This window comes from Rhinoraja longicauda, chromosome 18 (assembly GCF_053455715.1).
Source record: "Rhinoraja longicauda isolate Sanriku21f chromosome 18, sRhiLon1.1, whole genome shotgun sequence".
In the NCBI taxonomy this organism is placed as follows: domain Eukaryota; kingdom Metazoa; phylum Chordata; class Chondrichthyes; order Rajiformes; family Arhynchobatidae; genus Rhinoraja; species Rhinoraja longicauda.
Window position 1 is genome coordinate 17,610,505 of NC_135970.1, and position 27,288 is coordinate 17,637,792.

Below are 27,288 nucleotides of genomic sequence, written 5' to 3' on the forward strand. Positions count from 1 at the left end.
TTCATATTTTAATCTGCAATACACAGTCTGAGAGGGAAACAGTTCTAATAGCAGCTTCCAAATGTATGCTTGAGAAGGAACATTTTCAGGGAAGTAGAGAAAAACCAGGGCAATGGGTCTATTTGAATGATGCTCTCATGGCGCATGACAGACTAAATGACCTCTCTCTGTGCTGGATGATTCCATGCCAAATAAAAGATGTGGGGGTAATGCAGCCACCAATGTAGAGGAAAGAGTCACAAAAGTCTGTGATAGAGAACTTCCTTAGGTAGACCAGTTGTCACTTTAAGTGGATGATAACTGATGGGGATCCAATTGGACAAGGAATAAACTATTGTGCAGTGTCTGAGGAAGGGTCTCGAACCGAAACATCATCTATTCCTTTTCTGCAGAGATGCTGCCTGACCAGCTGAGTTGCTCCAGCATTTTGTGTCTATCTGCACTGTATTATCTCAGTGTGCCCAGTCGAGGTGGTGGTGACTGGGATAATATTCTCCCTCCCTTTCTCAAATATAGTGAAACTTCATCTAATTAGTGGGAACATTACTGCGCCAAAGTTGTTCCTTTGATGTTGCTGTGAATACAATCATTTAGGTGAAGTTAGAGGTAGGGCCACGTAATATCCTTTACTGAAGGCATCGTTCTCAGATAGAGCAGCTGTGAGGCAACACATCCAGGTCCTTCCACACGGTACAGTCTGTTCTGGACGTACTCTCACACGGTGATGCATCACATAGAATGTCTGCCGTCCTAGACTGAGGAGTTCTCCAGATCCATCACCACCTCCCCCATCCCACCTCTCACCCACAGATCAATTTGTTCTCAGCTGTTTTTTCAACAGTTTGAGAGAGATTTTATGTGGTTAACTATTCCAAAATGTCTCTACCAATGCAAATAAAAAATGGGCAAATCAAGGAAACCCATGCGAATTGTGTACTTTGATGTGTCACCACATTGAATAAATACTGGACCAAGAATCAATCAATAATCAATCATTTTTGAAAAGTGTTTGGGGTAATTTTGTAACCACAAGTTGCTAGAGTTCTGAGAATTGTTCTTTGTATTATCCCATCAATCCTATGATGTTATTCTGCATAATGTACTTTCCCACTGGCCCTTCACCCACCACCATGGTAAAGACCGCGACTCAAAACATCGACTATCCCTTTCTCTCCACAGATGCTGCAGTCTCTAATTGTGCCTCAGTTTAATACTCTCCAAGCCAGGTAACCTCACCATTAACAGTCTGCCTGGCTGGGAGAGTATTCATTTGACCAAACTGGATTGTATTGTACTGTTTTCTTTGGAGCACCAGAGGTTGAAGGGAGACTTGACAGAAGTATATAAAATGATGAGAGGCATAGATAGAGTAGATAGTCAGACTTCACAGGGTGGAAATGTCAAACTCAAGAGGGCATGAGCTTAAGGTGAGTGAAGGAAAGTTTAAAAGAGATGTGCAAGGTAGGTTTTTTACAGTGTGGAAGGTGACTGGAACTCACTGCTGGGGGAGGTGGTAGACACAGTAACAACATTTAAGAGACACTTACACGGATACATAATCAGGTTGAGAATAGAGGGAAAAGGACCACATGCCGGCAGATGAGATTGTTGCTGTGCTGCACTGTTCTGGGTTCCATGTTCTATGTCCATCCTGGTAAACATTTGCGGTTTCAATGCAAATCTTGATGTGGATGCTAAATTATTGTATCAACTTAATTTCTCTAAATATTCAAAACAAAATCTCGTACATTGGTCCAGTTGAGCTACTGATGAACTGTGGGTGATGAAATCTCGTCCAAAAGACTTGTTTTTTTTGGATGACAATAAAGGTAATTCTGATTCTGATTCTGATTCTGATTCTGAACCAGTGTAGATCTGATGTGATTCCAGGTTAATTTAAATGGATGATAGACAACAGTGCTGGAGTAATTCAGCGGGTCAGGCAGCATCTCTGGAGGAAGAACAGATGACGTTTCAGGTTGGGACCTTTCTTTACACTGAAAGTAGGGGGCGAAGAGCTGGTGGTGAGAAAAGACCAGGAACAATCAGGGCCGGCAACAAATGACCTCAGGCAGAGGAGGTGCCCTGGTGGGCACATTGTTGGCTAGAGAAGGTGTGATCTCAAGAGGGATACAATGTGGTGAACTGTTGAACTAGTTAAATGATTAGGGTGAAGGAAGAGGGCACGGAGGGAGGGAAGGGGAATGTTAAAAATTCAAATGGAAGATTCAAATGGAAATCTGATTTTTCCTGTCCTTGTCATCTCTGGTCTGAGTACTCAAGGATATGTAATGCCGTTAAATTTCATCCAAATACACAAGGTCAAATGGACTCTTGTGGTCATTAAGCAGCGGTGGCAGAACTGAAACTCAGTGATATGATATGATATTGCATGTGCACATGACGAGAGGATCGTGAACAGTAAAACAGCTGACTGAAATACAATGCCAATGTCAAATAGTTTATTTTCATGAAGCTTCTACTGATGGTATGCTTTGCATTTTTACAAACTAATATTGGCGAGAAAGTTGCAATGTTAATAAATGCATTCTGTAAAATGCCTGTGTCCAAAGGCATCGCTCAGCTTTATAAGCTTTTCCGCATTAATTTGTGCTGGAGTTTTAAGCGAAACACAAAGAGATGGAAGAACTCAGTGGGTCATGCAGCATCTGTGGAGGCCCAGTAAGGAAGGCTAAGTATCTTGCGTAATCCACTATGGAAATGGGCTGTGAAATGGTAGACTTAGTTTAACCTGAGCAAGTGTGAGGTCAAATGTATGGGGAAAATATACAATTAATGGCAAGACCCTTAACAGCATTGATGTATAGAGGGATCTTGAGGTCCAAGTCCATAACTGAAAGTGGCAACACAAGTAGATAGAGTGGCAAATAAGGCATATAGTATGCTTGCCTTCATAGTTCGTGGCATTGAGTATAAGAGTCAGGTAGTCATGATGTGGCTTTATAGGACTTTGGTTAGGCCTCATTTGGAGTATTCTGGTTGCCCCTATACAAGAAGGATGTGGAGGCTTTGGAAAGGGTGCAGAGACGGTTTACCAGAATGATGCCTGGATCAGAGAGATTAGCTATAAGGAGAGTTTGATGAAATATATAACATTATAAGAGGAGACCTGATGAAATATATAACATTATAAGAGGCATAGATAGGGTAGACAGTCAGAACCTTTTTTCCAGGGTGGAAATAATAAATACTAGAAGGCATAGCTTTTAAGTGAGAGGTTGATAGTTTAAAGGAGATGTGTGGGGCAGGTTTTTTTTTACACAGAGAGTGGTGGGTGCCTGGAATGTGCTGCCATGGGTGATGGTGGATGCTGACATGATAGTGGCATTTAAGAGGCTTTTGGATATGCAGGGAATGGAGAGATATGGATCATATGCAGGCAATTAAGATTTTGGCGTGGCACCATTTTCAGCACAGAAATTGTGGGCTGAAAGGCTTGTTCCTGTGTGTACTGTTCTAGGTTCTATGATCTATGTTTTATTTCAGTTTACTTCCAAACGAAGTATAACAGCGTGAATTGTCTGTACAAATCTTTCTGCGCGTTCGCTTCAAAGGTGGATATTGTTACTGTTGCATATCAGGACATTATCTAGTTCAGGCATGCAGTGCTCCATCAAACATTTTTTACTGGGTTTCAGTGTGAATTAGATGCAGAGTAAATTTCTGCCTGTACTCTTCCAATATTGTGTCTGAACTTTTGCTGCCCATTGGTAGTCTTCATTTTACCAGTAAACCGAAACAATAGTGGACTGGAATAGCCTGCAAATGTGAGCATTTAAGGAATAGAAATCGTAAATAGCACTGAGTGCTTAGGGACAACATGAGTGACTTTTCACAAAGGCAGGCAGTAAGAATTAGGAAATGTTATCAACTGATTCATAGCTTAAAAGCAAGAGGAAACAGGAGACAGGAAGATTGATGGAAAGAGTCAGCTTAAAAGTGCCCCAGGCAAGTGAAGCACTGAGCATGGAAATGTTGCATGAAAATGGACTGTGTAAAACAACAGCACTGAAGGTTGCAGAGGAAATGATGGAAAATGTGCAGGGGAAAATTTGAAAGGAATTAATTAAGAAATACACATGTAGGAGTGATGGCAGACAGTTCACCAAGGAATGAGAGGCATAGATAGGATAGACAGTCAGAACCTTTTTCCAGGATGGAAAAAATCAAATACTAGAGGCCATAGCTTTAAAGTGAGAGGGGCCAAGTTTAAAAGGGCAAGTTTTTTATATCAAGGGTGGTGGGTGCCTGGAACATGTTGCCATAGGTAGTCTGGAGGCTGGTACAATAATAGTGCCTAAAATGCTTTTGTATAGGCAGGGAGTAGAGGAATATGGACAATGTGGAGGCATTTGAGAGTTGGCATTGGCATCATGTTTGCCACAGACATTGTGGGCCAAAGGATATGTTCTTATGCTGTACTATTGTATGTTTTATGGTCTATTAATTCATGGCTACGTAAGCTCAGTATTACCAAAGAAATCGCAGAGGAAGTTCGGGGACTAATCAAGCACACGTGGCTTTGAGTACAGGGAATGAAAATAAAAAGAAGGAAAATAGCATTTCATAAATTCATAAGGTCTAGGAGCAGAATTAGGCCATTCGGCCCATCAAGTCCACATCGCCATTCAATCATGGTTGATCTATCTTTCCCTCTCAATCCCATTCTCCAGCCTTCGCCCCATAACCCCTGACACCTTCACTAATTACTGTCCATCTCTGCCTTAAAAATATCTATTGATTTGGCCTCCACAGCTGTCTGTGGCAATGAATTCCACTTATATAGTTGTAACAATTGTACTTATATAGTTATCCACTTGTACTGTTGTAAAAAATTCATTGGCATTTATATAGAACAATACAGAATCGCAAAATGTCCCCATTCTTCTTAAGTTCAAGGACATTTTTTGAAGTCAGGTCATTATTCTAATAGTGGGATCATGCAGCGCATCAGCAGTGATGCTTCAGAGGACCATTGTAGATGGGTCAGCTTATTTCTGATTCTCACATCTATGTATTGCGAGAAGGAAATCAGGAAAAAACCCAATGGTCAGATGACAGCACAGTGACCTTTGCTTATTTGCCGGACAGCACTGAATCTAAGGCCGAGCACCCACATCCTGAGCTGAGGGGCTGTATGGCCATTATGCCCCATCACTCTGCTTCACACCACAGAGGCACAGCGGCGCAGAGCTAGAGTTGCTTCCTTGCAGCACCAGGGAACCTAGTGCGATCCTGACCACAGGTGCTGTATGTACGTTCTCATTGTGACCGTGTGGGTTTTCTCCGGGTGCTGTGGTTTCTTCCCACATTCCAAAGATGTGCAGGTTTGTAGGTTAACCCTAATATGTAGGATCGAATTTATGTACGGGCGATCGCTGGTTGGCGCCAACTCGGTGGGTCGAAGGGCCTATTTCCACGCTGTATCTCTAAAACAAAAAAACCCTAAAACCACTCACAGCTTCTGTATGTAGCAAACCTCATGTTCTCAAGAGTCAAGAGTGTTTAATTGACATATGTACCAACAACAGAACAATGAAATGCAGCAGCATAAGAGGCTTGTAAACACAGTACACATAGATATTATATAGTAAACAAAATTCAATAAATTGATAACCCCAATACTAGTTTAAAAATACCCAACATGCAACCAAAGACGGTCGTCCATAGTTCATAATTGAGGTTACTGTTGTGTAGTCTTCAAGAGCCTGATGGCTGTTGGGAAGAAGCTATTCTTGAACCTGGCGGATATGGTTTTCAGACTCCTATATCTTCTTCCCAATAGTAAGAGTGAAATGAGAGTGTGGCCAGAGTGGTGTGGGTCTTTAATGGTACTGCTTCCTTTTTGGGGCAGCCCCTCCTAAAGATCCCTTCAATGATGGGATAGAAACATAGAACATAGAAACATAGAAAATAGGTGCAAGAGTAGGCCATTCAGTCCCATCGAGCCAGACCGCCATTCAATATGTTCATGGCTGATCATCCAAAATCAGTACCCTGTTCCGGCTATTTCCCCATATCCCTTGATTCCCTTCACCCTAAGAGTTAAATCTAACTCTGGTGAGGGTGGGTGGGTATGTTGGGGGGCCTTCCATCGCCCGGCGTGACTCGGTCGCAGGACTGAACAGCGCCCGGTGTGGCTCAGCCGCGGGGCCTTCCATCGCCCGGTGTGGCGCGGCCGCGGGACACCATTCTGCTTTAGTTAAACATTTTGTTCAAGATGGCCGCGCCGTTGTGTTTGGCTGCCTGCCACTGTATGTTTCTTTTTTTTTTTCCTAATCAGATGTGCAGCACTTTGGTCAACGTGGGTTGTTTTTAAATGTGTTATACAAATAAAATTGACTTGACTTGACTTGACTCTCTTGAAAACATCCAGTGAATTGGCCTCCACTGCCTTCTGTGGCAGAGAATTCCAGAGATTCACAACTCTCTGGGTGAAAAAGTTTTTCCTCATCTCAGTCCTAAATCGCGTACGCCTTATTCTTAAACTGTGACCCCTGGTTCTGGACTCCCCCAAAATAGAGAACATTTTTCTTGCATCTACCCTGTCCAATCCTCTAAGAATTTTATATGTTTCTATAAGATCCCCTCTCATCCTTCTAAATTCCAGCGAATACAAAACCAGTCGCCACATTCTTTCATCAGATGTCAGTCCCGCCATCCTGGGAATTAAACTGGTGAACCTACGGTGCACTCCCTCAATAGTAATAATGTCTTTCCTCAAATTAGGAGATCAAAGCTGCACACAATACTCCAGGTGCAGTCTCACCAGGGCCCTGTACAACTGCAGTAGGACGATCTGCACCTGTGATGGACGGGCAGTGTCTCCTTCGTTCCTGGGAATCTGAGTGACCAAAGATTAAATGAAAAACTAAGCATAGTGAATATTTACTTTAATTTAGATTAGAGATACAGTGCAGAAACAGGTCCTTCTTCCCACCGGATCCACACAGACCATAGATCACACTTTTAAACAATTTCTAAGTTATCCTACTTTCTCATCCATTCCCTCCAAACTAAGATCTGTTTAATTTTCTTCTTTTCATAATTTCTCAGTATATTAATATTTTAACTAATTAACCTCAATGTATTTGAAAATAACTTTGTCTTTGTTTTTAAATTAATTTTAATTATTCAACTATTTTTATAAGAGACACTGATTATCAGAGACTTAGAGAGTGAAAATAATTTGGGTAGTTGTGAGCTGTCAAAGATTGTTGGGTCAGGGAGTGGCTGGGGAGGGGCAGGATGGGGTCGGTAGGCAGAGTCTGGGGCAGAGGTGGAGTGCAGGGGGATGGAGTACAGGTACATGGCCGAAGCGGAAGGACTAAGGCAGGGGCAGGGTGGGGCGGGCTAGGATTCCTCGTCTAAAGGTATGGAGGCCACTTGCGGTCAGACGCATGAACAGGACACAGAGCCAAGGCTTCAAGATTGTTGGCACCTTGTGGCCTCACAAAGTTAATGTGTCTCCAGAGCAGGTCTGGACAGGAAAGGTCACACAGTGGGTTCACAGGTAGCATCTCTGGAGAACATGGAAAGGTGATGTTTCAAGTCAGGACCCCTCTTCAGACTGAATGTAGTTGGGGGGGGGGGGAAGCTGGAAAAGATATGGGTGTAGGATAAAGCCTATCAAGTGATGGGTGAAGGGGGAGGGGGTTGATAGGCAGATGATTGGACAAATGCCAGAGATTAAAAGACAATGTGCGAAATAAAGAAATAAGGATAGAAGAGGCGCAAAATGTGAAGCTAGAGGAAGAAAGGTACTCTCTGGCTTGGTCATTGAAACACTGTTGATTCCAGAGTGTGAATCATTAATCACTGTCTGGAAATGAAAGTGAGTTGAGTTTCAATGGGGAAGGTATCACAATATTAATCAATTTTGAGTTATGAAATTAGCTCATGGGCGGAAAGCAGAGAACTTGTTTTTGACGCTGGATCATGTTGTCTCTCTGGGCTCAGTATTAGGACCAATATTTCTGTAGATTACAGCTAGTTCTTGAAACTATATTGTAGAAAAAAAATCAATGCCACAGAGAGGCTGCAGAGGAGTTTATTGTTTTTTAAACTGTCAAGATTTCAGAACCTCTGTTAAATGGAGATACCAGAGAAGCTGAGCCTGTTGTGGAAAAGAATGAAGATTAAGGGAGAGTGAATCATGATGTGCAAAAACTGAGATGTATTGATAAAATAAGGAAAACCTGTTCTGGTGACAGAAGGTTGGGTTGGCAGAGGGAAGAGATGAGAATTAATTGGTAGAAGAACCAGAGATGAAATGAAAATTTATTTTTACATAGTGAACTATTTCGTTCCCCTTGGAAAGGTAGTGAAAACAATTAAGTTCTACTTTTCCAGTGTACGTTAAAAAACTGCATGGAAGAGAACATTTGCAGAAATTTGTGACAAATTGTAGTAGCTCTTTCAAAGAGTTAGCATGGGTAGGATGGGCAGAATTGTCTTCTTTGTTGCTGTATCACAAAAAATTACAACATTGTGTGAATGAACAGACAGAACAGATAATCACGTATTATTTATATCCACAAGTAAAAGGTCGTTAAGGGCAGAGTTATGGTACAATAGTTAGCGGTATTGATTTTTTTAAAATATTATATTTGTATTGCATTAACAAGCTTGTTAAGCTGCAGCAAGAAAGAATTTCATTGTTCCATTGTCAGTATAAATGACAATTAAACACTCTTGATTCTTGATCGTGTAGTGCAGTTTATTACTGTGATGTGATTCACCAGTGCTCCTCACACTAATTAAAGGCTATGCATTCCAGTTAGCAGTGGCCGATGAACATTTCAACAATCAGTGAGAAGGTACTACATTGTAATGCATACAAACTTTGTTAGTGTGTTACAGTATTGATTGCCTATCGTACTATATTACAGTAATCAATGATCATCCCAGAGGAGTGAACTGCCAAACTAAGAGCAGATTCAGGATCATGATTTTTTTTTCTGATTTAGCTATTACTCTAGAAATCTAATTAATGCATTACTATTGAGGCATAACATAGACACTGTGAACCAAGTGATCATCAAGCCTCTCGTACAAAGCGTTAGAGTGATCTGTGATGACACAGTGAATATTATGGCAATCAACGGCCACCTAACATAAACATTGGGTGGCATTGTAGAGCTGCTGCCACAGTGCCAGAAACTCTGGGTTGATCCGAACTTCAGGTGGTGTCTGAGTGGAGTTTACACATTCTCCTGTGGCCGCATGGGTTTCCTCCAGGTACCCCGGTTTCCTCTCTCATCCCAAAAACCTGCGGGTTTGTAGGTTAATTGGCCTCCGTAAATTACCCCCGGTGTGCAGGGAGTGGATGAGAAAGTGGGATAACATAGAACTAGTGTGAACGAGTGATCGACAATCGGCATGGACTCAGAGGGCTGAAGGGCCTGCTTCCATGCTGTATCTTTGTCAAAAACCTACCAAATTAAGGATTGTCCAATGTGCTTTTTCCATTGATATATTTAGCAGGACATAGCATCTGAATTCCCGAGCTCCAAATGTGGAGGAACTTTCACAAAAATGGTAATTGTGTCATCAGTCATTTATAGTTTCTCTGTAATTTTTTTCACTAAAGTTGCCCGACATATTTAAAGCATAAGCACTCTCAACCATCGATTGATCCTTGCCACAAAACTCAACAAAATGGAATGTTTCCAATGCCTTGTGGCCAGTGAAATACTAATGGAATATGGCCACAGTGTAATGTGGTGAGTTTTGTGGACCAACTGACAGACAAGTAGATCTAATTTGTGGTCGCAAGAGATCATTAATTTCTTTCCAGCAGCAAGAAAGGATTAATGAAGGTAACGTAAAAGCAGGCACAATGGCATGATCACCAAAAAAAGTACCATATTATTGGAGCAAATGGCATATCCCTGTCATTAAACATTCTCCATTATAGGAATACTATGGGAGATAATACGATATTATTTTATACATGATATTATTTTATACATTAGACATTGTTACGGTATTATTTTATACATTGTTGTTTAAGGTTTGTAACTACTTAGGCATTAGGCGCCTCTCTGTAACTAATTAAGGCGCTCTAGACATTCCTTACCCTTGACACGTCTCTGTAACATAACACTCCTTTGCTTTAGCCTTTACCTTTGCTTTAGCGAGATGATAAGGGTGGCAGAATGTGAAGAGATGCAGATATTCATCAATGAGTAGGATTTAATGGTGGCAAGAGAAGAGATAAGGAAAGACATAGGCCTTGGGGTGATGGATGGATGTGAGGGATGGACTAGCAGGAAATAAGGGAGGCGAAATATGAAGGGATGTGAGCATTGAGATAAGGATATATTACTAAATGGGATTTAATGGTGGCGGGACAAACGGGTACTACAAAGAAATGAAGGACTGAAGAAAGGAGTGTGGGTATGAGGTAATGCAAAGGAGACAAGGTTTAGAATAATCCTATAAAAATAGGCTGCCCGGTGTACTAAGTGGGCAGTCAGATGGTTGACGCCCTGATTGTTCCAGCCGTTGTTTGCAAATAAAGGCTTTTAACTTCTTGAAGAATTCTCCGTGTCATCTGCTTCATTTCGAACACCGGTAACCACGACAAAATTCATACAGTAAATGTGGTGAAAAACAGGTATAGAGTTGGGTGTGGAATCAGCCCCTGAGTCCCATGTTTTTAATTAAATTATTGCTATTGATCATTATTTGCTCTTTGAGACTCCAACCAATTCATTATTCAGATTATCACATCCTTATTTGTCCTGAGAGCTTTCAAGGAAATTAAATAACTTTTTAAACTGTCTTCTTGAAGAGCCAAATGAAGATTATGGTCATGGATTCCAATACATTTTTTGTTCATCACCTGTTTTTTTTTTAACCCATTCACATATGGAATTCTTGGACTAATTCTTATTTAATCAATTTCTTCAAAGTAAACTTCAGGCAAATTCCCTGCCCATAGCTGAATTAACAAATACATTTCTGGCATTTTGTATTCATCCTAATTAAAAATGGGAGAAGTTGGGCCAATAATTTCCTGTTGCTGTCCTCTCATCAACATTTCCCTGAAGGTGTGTGGCAATCAGAACATAAATAGTTGTTCACCTTTTTTTTATTCCAAACTATTTATGCTTCAATTCTTTCTGGATTCATTTTTTTAATATTTCCATTCAGATCAACATTAACATCAGTTATTGTAGTCCATTTACTACTATCAGTGTGTGGGAGTCAGTGTCTCACCATCAGTGTGTGTGACACTATCATGTCTGAGATTGCATGCATAGTCACGGAATTGTCGCAATAATTGTCATTGTTTGAGATGTCCAGTTTCTGGTTTAATTTAGAAATACAGTTTAGAAATACAGTGTGGAAACGGGCCCTTTGGCCCACCGACTAACGATCCACGCACATTAACACTATCCTACACACACATACTAGGGATCATTTACACCACGCCAATTAACCTACCAACCTGTATGTCTTTGGAGTGTGAGAGAAAACCGAAGATCTCGGAGAAACCCACGGGGTCACGTGGAGAACGTACAAACTCCACACAGTTAGCACCCATAGTCGGGACCGAACCCGGGTCTCTGGCGCTGCAAGCCTGTAAGGCAGCAACTCTACGGCTGCGCCACCTTGCCAGTATGTGAGTTTTCAAAATAAGACTATTAATTCATGAATTGTCAATACGTTAAAATCAATGAGTGAAATGTCAAGACCTCTCAGAGTTTGAGGAGTCTATATATCACAGACAGTGTGTAGATTGGCAAGCTATTCTCTCAATGGTTAAAGTGTGCCCCACCTGGATCAACATCCATTTCTCCCTTTCCCCTTCCCCGCCTCCCCTTCCGACTGTTCTCCTACCTCTGGCTTTACGTTTCACACCTCTTTTCAGCATATCTCCTTCTCTCACTCAGTGTGAAGAAGAGTCCGACCCAAAACATCACCTACCAATGTTCTCCACAGATGCTTCCTGACCCATTGAATTACTCCAGCACTTTGGGTCTTTCTCAGTTTAAAACTCTTGCTACGTTAAGAGTTTTTTTACTGTAATTTTGTTAGGTTGCAGTTTATTACTTACTCTTTTGTTATATTTGTATACATTACTGAATATAATGATTGTTTCGGAGCGAATGAGGTATATGTTTCTATCAGTGCAAAACATGTTATGCTATTGTGTGAACAACTAACAATATTTTCAAGTGTCGATATACTATATTCATTGTGTGAGATGTAGATATTTTGCATTCAGTTCAGTAAAATAGGCACAATCATACTCAAGTCCATGAGTGTAAGAATGGTAGAGTACACATGAGCCGCCACATTTCTGGCACCATCTTGTACCCTTCAAGTTGAAAGTTGTTGAAAATGTTCAAATCTCCCATAAAACAGCTGGATAAAATATTGATAGTTGGCTTAGCCTGCTGCCAAAACAGTTAACATGAACGTTTCTGGAAGTTTCTGATTTTAAAATATTGCATTTAATATAAATGAATCAAATTATTTAAACAAACTAAATGTTCAAATACTATAATAGGAATATGCAACTGCACTTGCGGGTTTACCAGAAAAGGGCGCAGAGTGCTGGAGTAACCCAGCAGATCCCCTACAACAGCTCTCCTCTGATGAAATTGATGGAGAACTACCTACACTGGGTTGACAGTGCATGTCCATTGAGTGGATTGACCAGCAGAACTTAAATCTCACACTCAGCCATGAGACTGGGACACAGCAACACATTTAGTAAATCGCTGACAAGCAGCTGCTAGCTTTCAAGATTTCTGTACTGACATAGTTATGCAAAGGTTCCAATTGTTGGCTGCAGTGTGGGGAAATCCAGGCTGTTTGGTGCAAAGGTGATATCATTTTCCTGACATATATGTCACATAGTCATCCTACTTTGCAGAGAAGAGGCATTTTATTTATCAGTGTGTGAGATGACAGTCTCAAAATGCTATAGAATACAATCCTTGAGTATATTATTATTGCTCTGTATATTATTACTGAGAATGAATTGTCCAAACATTCCACTCACTTTGACCAAAATTACAATAAATAAATGATGTCCTTCCATTACTCCCAGTGTTTGTGGGCTCTCTACTTTACTCTCTTGTGCCCATGATACCAAAGTATTCATATATTACTCTCAATACATAAGAGCCACATTGTTACTGCCTAGTGCACGCGGTCAACATCTTGCTCTTGGTGTTTGAAACATCAGATTATTGCTGTCAATGTACGAGATGATGGTTCAATATTACCATTATGCCTCATTTGAATATATTACATAATGTAATATGTTATTTGAGTATGAGATATGGACATAGGACTATTATATCGCTGTGTGCAATGTCAATGTTATGCCAGTGTTTGAATTGCCTATGTTACTATAATTACATGTGATAATATGTTCCTATCAGTGAATGAGGTGTCAACATATTGGTGTCTGCCAATATGCTACCATCAGTGAATTAATTCTCACACTTAATCTCATTGCAGCCTTCATCAACTCATGCCCAAACAGGATAAACTACCGAGCCGAGGTGAGAGTGGCTAACCTTAATTCTAAGGCAACTCCAGAAGGCAATAACAATCGCAGGAAAGCTCTCCACTAGCCAGACCCTTACTACCTTACACCCCAAAACACTTCCATCATTTACCAGACACGAGTCAGGAGTGTGATGGTGTGCTCTGCATTTAACTGAAAAATTGCATCTGTAACAACACTCCGTATCACCCAGCACAAAGCAATCATCTTAATTGGAATGCCACAATCCTTACATCAACATTCACTCCCTCCACTAATGACTCACTGTAGATACGTTATGTCTGCAAAATGTACAGCAATAACTTGCCATGAATTCCTCCCCTCCACAACACAGGAGTGGCACAGTGGACAATGAGTAAAAGAGTTGATTATGTAACAGGTTAACTTGTGTTGGTGCATGAGGTGTCAATATATACTAGTCAGCACCCACGATTTCAATGTAGTACCTTCATATGATTAATAAATTTGTGCCTTTATATGAGGTTTTAGTTTTTCACAATTCTGTGAGATGTCATATCATTAAGCACTAAATATCTTACTCTCATTTTCCAGCATCCCCATTGCTCTCTGTGTATGAGCTTTCATTTTATTAATGAGTCATACAGCACGGAAACAGGCTCTTCGGCCCAACTAGGCCACGCCGACCAAGATGCCCCATCTACACTAATCCCACCTGCCTGCATTTGGTCCATATCCTTTTAAACCTTTCCTATCCATGTAGCTGTTCAAATCTCTTTTAATGATGACATGTTCATTAGTAAACTATTTTTGATAGAATATGCGTTAATAGTTTACTGTCATTATGATGTGTCAGTAAAATATATTGCAGCTAATATATGGCGCCAGTTATGTGAGGGGTCAGATTTTCTGTATACAATCAGAGTTTGTGATGTCAGTGTTGTACTTTCAAATGTGGACGTCAATCTGTTATGGTTGTTGGAGAAGCCTTAAGTGTACATTGTTTAAAGCCACTGCAAGGGCTAGGCTTGTAGGTTATATGAAAAGAGATCACACAGGCATGTATTTGTCTCTTATTATGAGATGTATCATTAGTTAAGTGGACCGTTAGTTTATTGCATTCAGTATGTGACAACTCAGCCTGATACTGCCAGTATATGAGGGGTGAACATATTAGTTAGCCCAAGTTTAATATTTTCTTTCTGTGAGGTTTGCACTAAATACTGTCTTTTGAGTGTCAAAACATTGATGTCCATGTAATGTAAATATATTGTTGTCAGTGTGTGAGCAGTCTATATGTCACCATTACTGTATGAGCTTCCAGTAGCATACTGCATAATTGTGACATGTATTACCAGCAGTATCTCAGATGTTAGCATTCCATTACATCACTGTCAGAGTTGGGGGTGTCAGTATATTATGGCTGCTGTGTCCAGATGTTGCATATAGTGAATATATAAGTTATAGGAATATGTCCCTGCCAGTATGCCATATTGCTGTCAGTTTGCATGTGGTTCTTGCCTGGGTTGGTATTCTATTATCGTCATCTTACACTAGCAACGTGCAATGGGTCACCAGATTACTGTCAGCATTTCTGGTGCTTTGCTGTAAATTTGCAAGGTGTCAACATATTATTTACATTCTGTGAGGTGTCAATGTTTACCTGTCTCATTATCCCCTGCCACAATATAACCTCCAGTGTTCGAGATTTAAGTTTATTATTAAATATGTAACTTGTCAGGACACGTCGGTACATGAAATATCAATAGATTCTCGTCAGTCTCAGAGGAATTAATATATTGCTTTATGTATATGTATATTATGATAATGTGTAAGAGTCTAATATTAAAAACATCCATTTGTGAGAGATTTTATTATATCACTGTAAATATATTAAATTATATATTAAATTCAATACACGAGGTCAACTATATTATTATTAATGCTGATTTATTACTGTAGGGCAAATGAGCTGTCATTACATTTGTGTGATAGCATTTAAAGTCAAAATACTTCTGTCTACATTTAAGGTCTCATTATCTGATGGGTTATTTTATTACTAGCAGTTTCAGAGGTATCAATATATCATTATCGACCTGTGAAGTGTCAACATATTATAGTAGCATAAGAGGTGTCATTGTATGAGTGATACTATTTCATTTGATGGTTGTCCCTGTTTCAGTGTCAATAAGAAAGTCCAGATTTAGGTCCTTTTTGGCCAAAAGATCAGATAGAACTGCCGGCTGGCAGCACTGTGTGGGTCAATTCACCCCTGACCTCCACATCTGCACTGCAACACCGGAGGTCAGATGGCAGCGAGTCTGTTCTCTGGTCCAATACTGGATTCAGACTTGAGTCCAGGAGCGCAGTTGAGTAATGCTGAGTTGAGAGATTCAATCCACTTCATATCTGACCCTCTTAGCTTTACACTATGCAAGGCTATAATGAGTGTGATCCCATTTGTTTGAATTTAAACATACATTTAGATAGAAAAGGTGTTTATTTTAATTTTAATTAAGATACGTCCTGTATATTAATTTATCATTTACATGTGTTTCAAAAGCATTCTGTTATATTTTTCTATTTTAATTTCTGCTATTTAACTGACTGAAGGTCAATTGACAATACAGCAAAACCCAAAATGTCAGAGGAACTCAGTGGGTCGGGCAGCATCTGTGGAGGGAAGGGCAGCCAACATTTCAGGCTGAACAAGGGTCCTGACCCAAAGCATCACCTGTCCATTCCCTCCACAGTTACTGCCTGACCCACTGAGGTCCTCCAGCATTTTCTGATTTGCTCAAGATTCCAGTATCTGCAGTTTCCTCCAGTATCTCAATTAACAATAGAGTTAGGGGAAAAAATCGCTGGGTGAAGAGGTACTTTCATCCTCCAGAAAGGCCTATAGCCAAGCATCAATACCTTTTTTTGCAGAATAATTTATTTTTACTTCCTATCAAGTGATCTCATCATAACAATTGCCTCAGTTAAATTTTACCTTATCTATCATGTTCAAGGGAATAGAAAAATAGTCTATGAAACCTGTCCTAATATTCTGTCCTGATTGTAGCACAATGATAAAGAGCACCTTTGAAAGGATGGTGATAATATTTCATTCAAGTGGGTAGCAACAATTGTATGATTTCTCACTGAACAAAAGTCAAATGCGTTGGTTTTGGTTGAAAATCTCAGTGATTTTGAAATAGGTTTACTCGGGCACTGTTATTAGCCGTTGTTATCCAGGAAGCCTCCAAAATAGTTGCATCAAAGGTATTGAGCACAGTCAATCCTCAAAGTGGAACCTAACATAAGTGGAAGTATGACTCCTGAAATACATTAATGACTTTGTGCTACATTAATGACTTTGTGCTCAGACAGGAATTGAATGAAGAATGCAATATTTATTTTTCTCGTCGTTTTGTGCGGCTACAGAGATCAGCCTAAGGCCTGTCACCATTTGGAAATGCAGTAACTCCATTTCAAAAACCAGTGCTCATTAATCCACCCAGGAAATGAATGGGATACTTAGATTCAAAGGAATCCTTCACGACATTGCCAAATAATCATTCTCGTTCTTCTCCATCACTATTATCATACTGTATCTATAAAGATATGGCCATGTCAAACAGAAAAAAAGACCAGTGGGTTATTGTAGCTTATCTCAGAAAACATGATCCACACAAATCATACTCACTTGCAGCTATGAAATCTCCTGGAGTAGAAAAAAACTGGCCAATTCAGAAATAAATTTCATTATAACCCCTTGAACAATCAAAGCTAGATCTGAAGATCACAATAATACTTCAGTCCTTTGTGTGTGGTCGCACAAAAGCAGATCCTGGTGGCACTCATAAGAATACAGGATATCAGTTATTGCTACCCAAACCATCAATATGTTTTAATAATTTACTATTCTCCAGGAAAGAATCGGTTAACATATGACCTCATGCCGTGACTGCATACTGTTCTGGTTAAAATATCCAATTGAAATACTTAGTCCATATACACTTGTGGCCATGTTATTTAATGGACATCGATCAAATTATCTCTGACCATGCTTCTGTCTATGTGGGTATTGAGGTGTTGAAAACTATTCTGTGGCCCATCTCTCTCTCTCTTTCCCACATGCTGTCTCGAAAGTAGAGGTCCCCTCCTTTTTCTTTTGTAGATGGTGCTATGGGCAATTTTGATCTCCAAAATATTTGTGAAGTTAGGTAAAAAAAATGAGAAGTCGAACTGACACATTTAGCACACAAACTCAGGTGCTAAAAAGGTGCATGAACCTCCTGCCAGGACCTCCATCCCAAAACTCATAGATGCTGCTTCATCAGGAAGTGAGTCAAGAGTGTATAATTGTGTTGGAAGGAACTGCAGATGCTGGTTTACACTGAAGATAGATACAATATACTGGAGTAACAGCGGGTCAGGCAACATCTCTGAAGAAAAGGAATAGGTGACGTTTCAAGTCAAGACCCTTCTTCAGACTGAGATTCAGGGGAGGTATGAAAAGGTGCAGAACAAATCAGAGCCGGCACCGATGGCCCAGGAGCCCATAATGATCCTTAGTTGGCTGTGGAGGAGGTGATACCAAAGGAATACGATCAGTTAAACCAACAGGACGAGTTGGGTGGAGGAGGGACAGAGAGAGAGTGTATAATTGTCATGTGTACTGACAAGGAACAATGAAATTCTTACTTGCAACAGTGTAACAACCCTGTAAACACAATGCACACAGATAATATATAATAAACAAAACACAAAATTAATACATTAATAACCATAATACCAGTGCAAAAATTGCATAGTACAATAACAGACAGTCCATAGAAGTTCATAGTTTGAGATTAGTATGGCCCACAGAAGTTCATGGTTGAAGTCAGTGTGGCCCATAGAAATTCATAGTTGAGGTTAGTATGGTCCATAGAAGTTCATTGTTTAAGGTTGGCACTTGAAGAACTCTCCCCACACTAACCACATCATAGTGGTAAAAATGGTTACCATGGAGATGAGGAGAAATGTGTGAGAGGAGGGGGCTTGGAGCTTCCCAGTGGGGCTGGGATTAACCTGAGTCATGTGATGTGTGTTTACGTGTGGCCCCATGCCACTGTGCGGTGTAGGCTTCCCAAGGGACTACATGCAGATCACAATATGTTTTTTTTAAGAAGGGTTACAGTTAGGAAAGCAGGCTCCAATGAATAATCTAACAAAAAATTCGCCATTGAAAAGTGAGGCTTGGGAACGCTATGCGATTTGAAAGGGAACCTTTAAACGCAATCTTGTTTCAAAATCCTAGGCTATGTGTCCATACTTTCTTTGTGTGTTAACAATGGAGGGCATAGGTTTCCCCCACAAAAGCTCCGATGTCTGCCGGCAGTGGTGGAAACATGCACTGCGCGAGCTTTGACATTATTAGCTGCATGACTTGCTTTGGGCAAACATCACCAATGCAAAAGCTGAATCGCACCAGGGCATGTCCTTTCCAATTTCCCTTTGGTCATTAATCAACCCTGAAGTGATTGTTTGCACATCCGAACAGGGATTATCACTATCATAGAATCATACAGTCTGAATAAGGCCCTTCAGCCCAACTCATCCATGCTGACCAAAATACCCCATCTAAGCTTTAGACTTTAGACCAGAGATACAGCAAGGAAACAGGCTCTTCAGCCCATCGGGTCCACACTGACCAGCAATCACCCCATACACTGACCCTATCCTACACACTAGGGACAATTTTACTGAAGCCAATTAACCTACAAACCTGTACGTCTTTGGACAATGGAAAGAAACTGGAGCAGCCAGAGAAAACCATGCAGTCTCAGGGAGAATGTAAAAACTCCATGCAGAGAGCACCAATAGTCAAGATCGGACCCAGGTCTCTGGTGCTGTAAGGCAACAATTCTACTGCTGCGCCACTGTGCCACTCAAGCTAGTCCCATTATCTTCAACATAAAGGGATAAAACCTTGACATAAAAAGCCGGACTTTGAAGTAAACAGTGAGTTGGCCAAATTTATTGCCAGCCTATCCCTAGTCCACCTGGTCAGAGTTTGAAAGGAGATACTCCATCAATTGTGCAGAGACCCTTTCTGTTAACAAAAGCTTTGACAACAGGCTATCAGATGGGTGTGTTCAGATCAAGGCCCTCAGAAAAGATGAATGGAGTACTGACAGTGAGCTAAACCAGGCGCCTGAATCATAGACTCATAGAGTCATACAGCACTGAAATTGGTCCTTCGGCCAACTTGCCCATGCCAAACAAATGCCCCATCTACACTAGTCCCACCTGCCTGCATTTGGCTCATATCCCTCGAATCCTTTCTATCCATGTACCTGTCCAAATATCTTCTAAATGTTGTTCTTGTACCTGCCTCAACTACCTCCTCTTGCAGCTCGTTCCATGTACCCGCCACCCTCTGTGTGAAAAGGTAGCACTCAGGTTCCTATCTTTCCCCTCTCAACTTAAACCTATGTCCTCCAGCCCTTGATTCAACTACTCTGAGTAAAATACACATACATCCTATCTATTCCCCTGGCAACATCCTCAAAGATTTTCTCTGCACTATTTCCAATTTTGGTCACCCTATATCAGGGTGACCAAAACTGAACACAATACTCCAAATGAAGCTTCACCAAGGTCTTGTATAACTGTAACATAACATCCCATCTTCTATACTCAATAGTCTGACTGATGAAGGCCAATGTACCAAAAGCCTCCTTGACCACCCTATCTACCTGTGACACCACTCTCAAGGAACTATATACCTGCATTCCTAGAGCCCTCTGCTCTACAACACTCCCTAAGGCCCTGCCATTCACTATCTAGATCTTGCTGGTTTGACTTCTTAAAATGCAACACCTCGCACCTATCTGCATTAAACCCCATTAACCATTCCTCAGCACATTTGCCCAACTGACCAGGATCCTGCTATAATTATTGATAATCAACTTTGCTATCTGTAAGATCACTCACTTCAGTGTCACCTGCAAACTTCATGACCAAAGTCGTCACAAACATTGAATATTTTCTAATATTTGGAAAAATTAAAAAATACTAAAAACAGATACATTTTTAAACTTGTTGAAATGAAAACTGAAACTCATTGTGGGCTGATTCAGAAGATTAAGATGCATGGGAGGCATGGTTTAGATTCAGGAACTGCCTTACCCTTAGAAGACAAAGAGTAGTGGTGAAACAATGTCATTCTGGCTGGAGGTTTGTGACCAGTGGTGTTCCACAGGGATCAGTGCTGGGACTTGTGTTGGTTGTGATATGTATAAATTATATGGAAGTACATGTAGATAGGTTGGTTGGTAAGTTTGCAGACTGCACCAAAATTGATAGACAGTGATGAAGAGTGTCACAGGATACCACAGGATATAGATATGGGTGTGAACAGGCAGATGCAGTTTAATCTGAGCAAGTGTGAGATGTTTCATTTTAGGAGGTCAAATATAAGGGGAATGTATACTGTTAATGACAGGAACATTAACAGCATTGATGTACAGAGGAATGTTGGAGACCAAGTCCAAAGCTTCCTTAAAGTTTGAGAAGGGGCAGAAGAGGTTTATCGGGATGCTGTCTGGATTAGAGGGTATTAATTATTAGGGGAGGTTGGAAAAACTTGCAAAAATTGTTTTCTCTGCAGTGTCAGAAGCTGAGGGAGATCTGATAGATGTTTATAAAATTATGTGAGGCATGGATAGGGTAGGCAGTCAGAGTATTTTTCTTGGGTGGAAATATTGAAAGGTGCCAGAACAATAATTTTGCTCTTAACATTATCAAGTCCAAGGACCTGATTGTTGACCTCAGACAGGGAAACCCAAGGATCCATGAACCTGTCTTCAATGGAAGAAGAGCAATGGAAGAGTCAACAGATTTAAGTTTCTGGGCATACATTTTCCCCAAGATCTATCCTGGACCCAGCACGTTGACGCAATCACAAAGGGCAGTTCATCAATGCCTCTAGTTCCTCAGAAGTTTGAGGAGATTCGGCATGTTGAACTTCTACAGATGTGCTACAGAAAGCATACTGACTGGTTGCAACACAGCCTGGTTAGATCATCATGAATGACCAGGAACGAAGAAGGCTGCAGAAAGTGGTGGATATTGCCCAGTCCATCATGGTTATTCACCTCCCCACCCATTGAAAGGAACTACAGGAAGTACTGCCTCAAGAATATCATCAAAGACCCACACCACACTGGCCACACTCTCATTTCACTGCTACCCCATCAGGAAGAAGGTACAGGAGCCTGAGAACCATACCTCCAGGTTCATGAATAGCTTCTTCCCATCAAACATCAGGCTCCTGCACAACCCGAACCACAACCCTGCCTCAGCAATGAACTACAATGGATGTTGCAGGGGTGGCACTATGTAATTTGGCTGTTATGGTCCAGTTACTTAGTGTAACTGATAATATATTGTATTATTGTTTATTGCATATTTATTTGCTATGATGTTGCATTAATGTGCTCGTAAAGCTGCAGCAAGTAAGAATTTCATTGATCTATTCTCAATGCATGGGACAAATTAAAAATCCCAGGTCGTCTTGATTCTTGAAATTTTGGCAGTAACACAGGAAGCTGCTGCTGCTGCTGTCATTTTCCCACAGATTCCGAACGAACATAATATCCCAAAACTAAAAGACGATTGCCATTTTCCCATCTCTTCACCAAATTCAAACTAAGATCACAAAATCCTACAATTGAAAGTACTTACAACAGCTGGTTAAAAGTCACAGCAATGTGATTTCTTAGCTTTGATTTTGTTGGAGAAAGCAATGGAATGAAATCATGGAACAGAAGGAAATGAAATGTTGGAATGAAATGGAAGGAATCATTAAATAGTAGGAGAATTGGTTGGGTGTTGACATGATAGAGGATCTCATCCTCTCACTTTGGACAGTTGGTTCATAACCAGCACACAGTACGGTTATTGGTGGCAGGAACTGAGAGTTACAAGAAGCAATTATTTTTCTAAACACTGAGGCGAAGTTTGATAGATCTTTGATAGCCACAAAAAGCTGGAGTGACTCAGGGGGTCGGGTAGCATCTCTGGAGAAAAACGCTAGGTGATGTTTGGGATCAGTACCCTTCTTCAGATTGATTGTCGCAGGGAGAGTGGTGAAAAAAAACATGAAACAAAATAGAAACAGGAGATCAGTGCTGGCAACAGTTGCCCTCAAGCAAGGAGGTTTTCTGATAGGCCAATTTTTGGATAGAAACAGGCATTAGGCTGTTGTGAACTGTGGGTCTGGTTAACTGACTTTTAGTAGGGGGTGGGAGGGGAGGAGGGGAGGGGAGAGGGGAGGGAACTGTTTGTAGAAATTACCTAAAATTGGAGAATTCAAAGTTCATACCGTTGGGTTGTAAGCTACACAAGCGAAATATGAGGTGCTGTTCCTCCAATTTGTTTGTGGCTTCACTTTGGCAATGGACGAGGCCCAGGACAGAAAGGTCAGTGTGGGAATGGGAATGGGAAGGGGAGTTAAAGTTGGTCCCAACTGGGAGACTTGGCAGACTGAGCATAAGTGTTCAACAAAACGTATCTTTGTATCTTTCACTTTTCCAGTCTATTCTTTTGATCCTGATGAGAGGGTTTGATGGTATAGTTTAGATGAAGTTTGATGGCAAGCTCTATGAAGCATGCAATTTGCATTACATAAATAATTCAATAAGTTACTTATATCCCAGAACTACTACAGATCTCTACAAATACTTGAGCAGCACCTGCCCCCTGGAATCTCATTACAGAATTATAGATTTGATTTTAACAATGTAATTAGATAGCTGATAGTCAATGTCCTTGCATAATTCAGTCACCACTTTGTTGAAAAAGCAATCCTTGTCAAGGATTTCTTAACGAGCAAAAAGAATAAGATAAATGGAGGAAGGTTATGCCCACATAAGATAAATGGAGAGAAGGCTGTGCCCATTAACACTTATCTCAAGGGATATAGCTTTAAATAATGGGCAAAAAGTACTGTGGGGAGGGAGGGCTGCTGTGAATAAAATCATTTACTCAGAGAGGAATTACAATCTAGAACTCTCTGACTGAAAGAGTGTGGGATGTTGGAGTAGTCAGGTAGTGTTTTCAAAAGGAAAATAAATTAGTATATGAGGAAAGATGGTTTGCAATGAGGTTGCAAAGAGCAAGGGACTACATTTTTGATGACAAAGAGCTGTAACCGATCTGATGGGCCAAATAGCCTCCTCTTGTATTGTAAGGTTCCATTTTACCTGCGATCCAGTGAAAGCACCCGGGGATTTGTGCTCCTGCAATTGCCAGCACTTCCGCTTGAGTAAATTGTGAATGGAAAACCATGAGATGGTGTACTACAAGAAGACAACCCCAGCCACTGATTCCAGCATCTTGCTCACAAATATATACAGGTATCCCTCGAATCACAATAGGGTTACATTTTTGGAAAATTATGCATAAACTCTTGTGTTCCAAAGCTCAAGAATTTTAATCAAAAACATCTAAGAATAAGGCAATATCTGAAAAAAATATTATTGATGGTTATATCCACAAGTAAGATTATAGAAACATATATGTAACCTTACAATATACTCATGAAGTGAAACATGCAAAATGTCTCTTCCTCTCCCCAGTGCAGTCCCTTGCTTTCCAACATCTCTCACTGCCACCCCCCACTCCATACCCTCAAGATTTTGTAAGTTCATGTCATAGGAGCAGAATTAGGCCATTCAGCCCAATGGGTCTACTCCACCATTCAATCATGGTTGATCTATCGTTCCCTCTCAGCCCCATTCTCCTGCCTTCTTCCCAACACCTCACCAAGACTCTTAGCAACACCTCTCTCCCTTGGCTTCTGTCAGCCACCCACCTCACTCCTAGTTCTCACCCTCCCCCCGCCCCCAAACCCCTCCACTCCCCGCAACCATTCCAGATCTTTCCATCTCTGCCCCCTCCCAATTAATTGCTAACATTAAACATTCGTAAAAAACATTGGAAATTGAGGATATGAAAATCCATACAAAGAGATTTGCACATCAAGGGATACCTGTACTTGTATACGAACATTACTTCCTGAAGAAGATGCTTTAAAGATTGAATAAGAAACTGAAAAAATATTTGCAAAAGTACAAATATGGTGACTGAAAAATGGTAAATCCCCAGGACCCAATGACTATAATGCCAAGGTAGCTAATGAAACAGTGGAGGCACTGGTTGTCATCTTCCAATATTAGATTCAAGAGCTCTTCCCCCAAATTGGAAGGCAGAAAACCCAACTCACTTTTAAGAAAAGGAGAGAGAAATATAGACCAGTCAGACCAGTTAGTTGTAGGGTAACTCTAGTTTCCTTATATCACAAAGCTGGGTGGCAGAGTTGAGGATGATACCATGAGGCTTCCATGGAATATGGTCAAGAAATGTGACCCAGTATAGGAGCGTTATTAAATGTGAGAGGTTAAAAAATATTAGTGTTCAGAAACCCATGCAGATCCTTGTATACAATCACTGCATGCAAGTGTGTAAAAATGTATTTACAAAGAGGGTAGTGAATCTCTGGAATTGTCTATTCCAGACGGTTGTAGAGGCTGAATTATTAGAAGGTTTTAAGAAAGAAATAGATAATTTAATGATAGGTCGGGGAATTGAGGGTTATGGGAACAGGTACAAAAGAGGAGTTGAGCCATTTTGTCAGAGGGGAGCCAGTGTAGTCCAGCCATGACCAGATTGAATGATAGGGCAGGTTGAAGGATCAGATACTAAGTCTGCTCTGATTTTCTTCCATTCTTGTGTCCTGGAAACACTTTACTTTGGTTTCAAGAAAGGAAATGAATATCAAGTTTACAAAATCAATACAAGCAGTTCAGGTCAGTTCATTACAATTTAGGAGATGATAATGAAGAAGTTATTTAAACAATTACGCAAAGTGTTGGAGTAGTTCAGTGGGTCAGGCAGCATCTCTTGAAAATGAGGATAGGTGATGTTTAAGGTCAGGACACTTCTTCAAGTTACTTCTGCCTAACCTGCTGAGTTACTCCAGTGCTTTTTGTGTATCTACAGTTCCTTGTGTCTCACAGTTATTTAAACATCTGACTGACAACCATAAGAGAGAGATGGTTAAATCTGTGAATTCAGAAGGACTGCAATAACAATTACAGTCTTGAAGAATCAGGCATCAAATGCAGTTCAAAGTAGAAAATTGTAAGGTTGTATATTTGAAAATAACATAGAGACACCATAAAAGGTATAATTTCCATGCAACAGGACAGAAAATAAACAATAGCTTGCAAGGGGCATCCACGAAGAGTGGCACAGTAGAGCAGCTGACAGGGGCTGGTGGAACTGCAACCATGCAACTCCAATAATCTGGGTTCAGTCCTGACCTCCAGTGCAGCCTGTGACTGCATGAATTTCCTCCCTTGCTCTAGTTTCCTCCCACTTCCCAAAGATGGCAGGCTAGTAGGTTAATTGGCCACTGTAAATTATACCTGATGTGCATAGATGAGCAGTAGAATTGATGGGAATGTGAAGATAATAAAATTCAGTTAGAGTAGGACTTGTGTAAATGAATGCTGGATGGTTGGCACAGACTCAGTGGTGTAAAGGGCCTGTTTCCATACTGACTCGTTGACTCAATGTCAGTGCAATGAGATAACCCCTATAAGAAAAATAAAAACAGAAACCCTTGTTTTCTGTAGAATGCAATGAAAGGACCATAAATCTGACTTCACAAAGGAAGTTTAATTATTCTGTTATATTGTGTGCAGTTTTGGCATCTGAGTGCAGGGAGAATAGAAAAGCAGTAGGTGAAGAGGTTAACCATTAATATCTCAAGTGAAATAAAGGATGGGTGAGATATACTGGCCTTGCTAGGGATGCCCACATGAATACATAAAAAGGGTGTTGTTTCTACCCTATAATGCGCTGTAATTTGATGTTAAAGGACCAAACTAGTATCACGTATTTGGGCACCAAACCCACCAGCATCTGGAGTGACCCTCCAATGTCATGAAGGGGCAAAGCTGAGAGGTACAGTGAAACCGAGGTACAATGAAAAGCTTTTTGTCGCATGCTAACCAGTGAGCTGAACGACTGTAAGTGTTGACAATCTAGCCATCCGGGTAAATGGGCCTGGATTAGTCGGCGTGGACGTGCTGGCCCGAAGAGCTGCATGACTCTGGATCCAGGACTGAATTAAAGCACCGAATGGTTCTCCTCCTCTCCGGGCACCCGAACCGCTCCTGCCTCAACCCACACCCGCCACCAACCAGGAAAAAAAGTTTTGGTCTAACGTTTGTTTCTCCTTTAAGATATTGTTTGTATTGAACATGGTGAAAAATTGGCAGACGAGATATTGTCATATTCTTGCTTTAGTGACATTGAGGAAGTTCAAATGAAAAACCATCTAACCTGTGCCGTCCTCCCTATTTTGTTTTCCATCTAAAGAAACCTGTCCATGCACATTTCCCGCTCCCCCACCACCCCCACCACCCCCTCCTACCCTCGCACATCTCATCCAGTCCCTGGGAATGTCACCCAGGATGTCTGGCCCCGTTATTAATATTATTAATATGCAGTTATCTAAGTTGCACGGTATTGGTCTCCAGTGAATTGTGAATTCATTCAAGAACATGAACACCATGAAACAACGATAGACAGCAAAGCAATCCGATATAAACGTTCTTGGGTGCTTACTAAATGTGGAATTGATTATAAACATTGATTCCGGAGAGGTCCATACGTGTTATCATTCATGTCTTTATCATCAAACGCTTTCCTTATTTTTATTTTTGTTT

The 27,288-nt window shown here is 40.8% G+C and overlaps 1 protein-coding gene across 3 annotated transcripts in view; it reads right to left on the reverse strand.

Annotated features, from left to right (window-relative positions):
• LOC144602277 (voltage-gated potassium channel KCNC1-like) overlaps positions 1–27,288 on the reverse strand; it is a 45,033-nt gene that overhangs the window by 14,430 nt on the left and 3,315 nt on the right. The window lies entirely within an intron of this gene.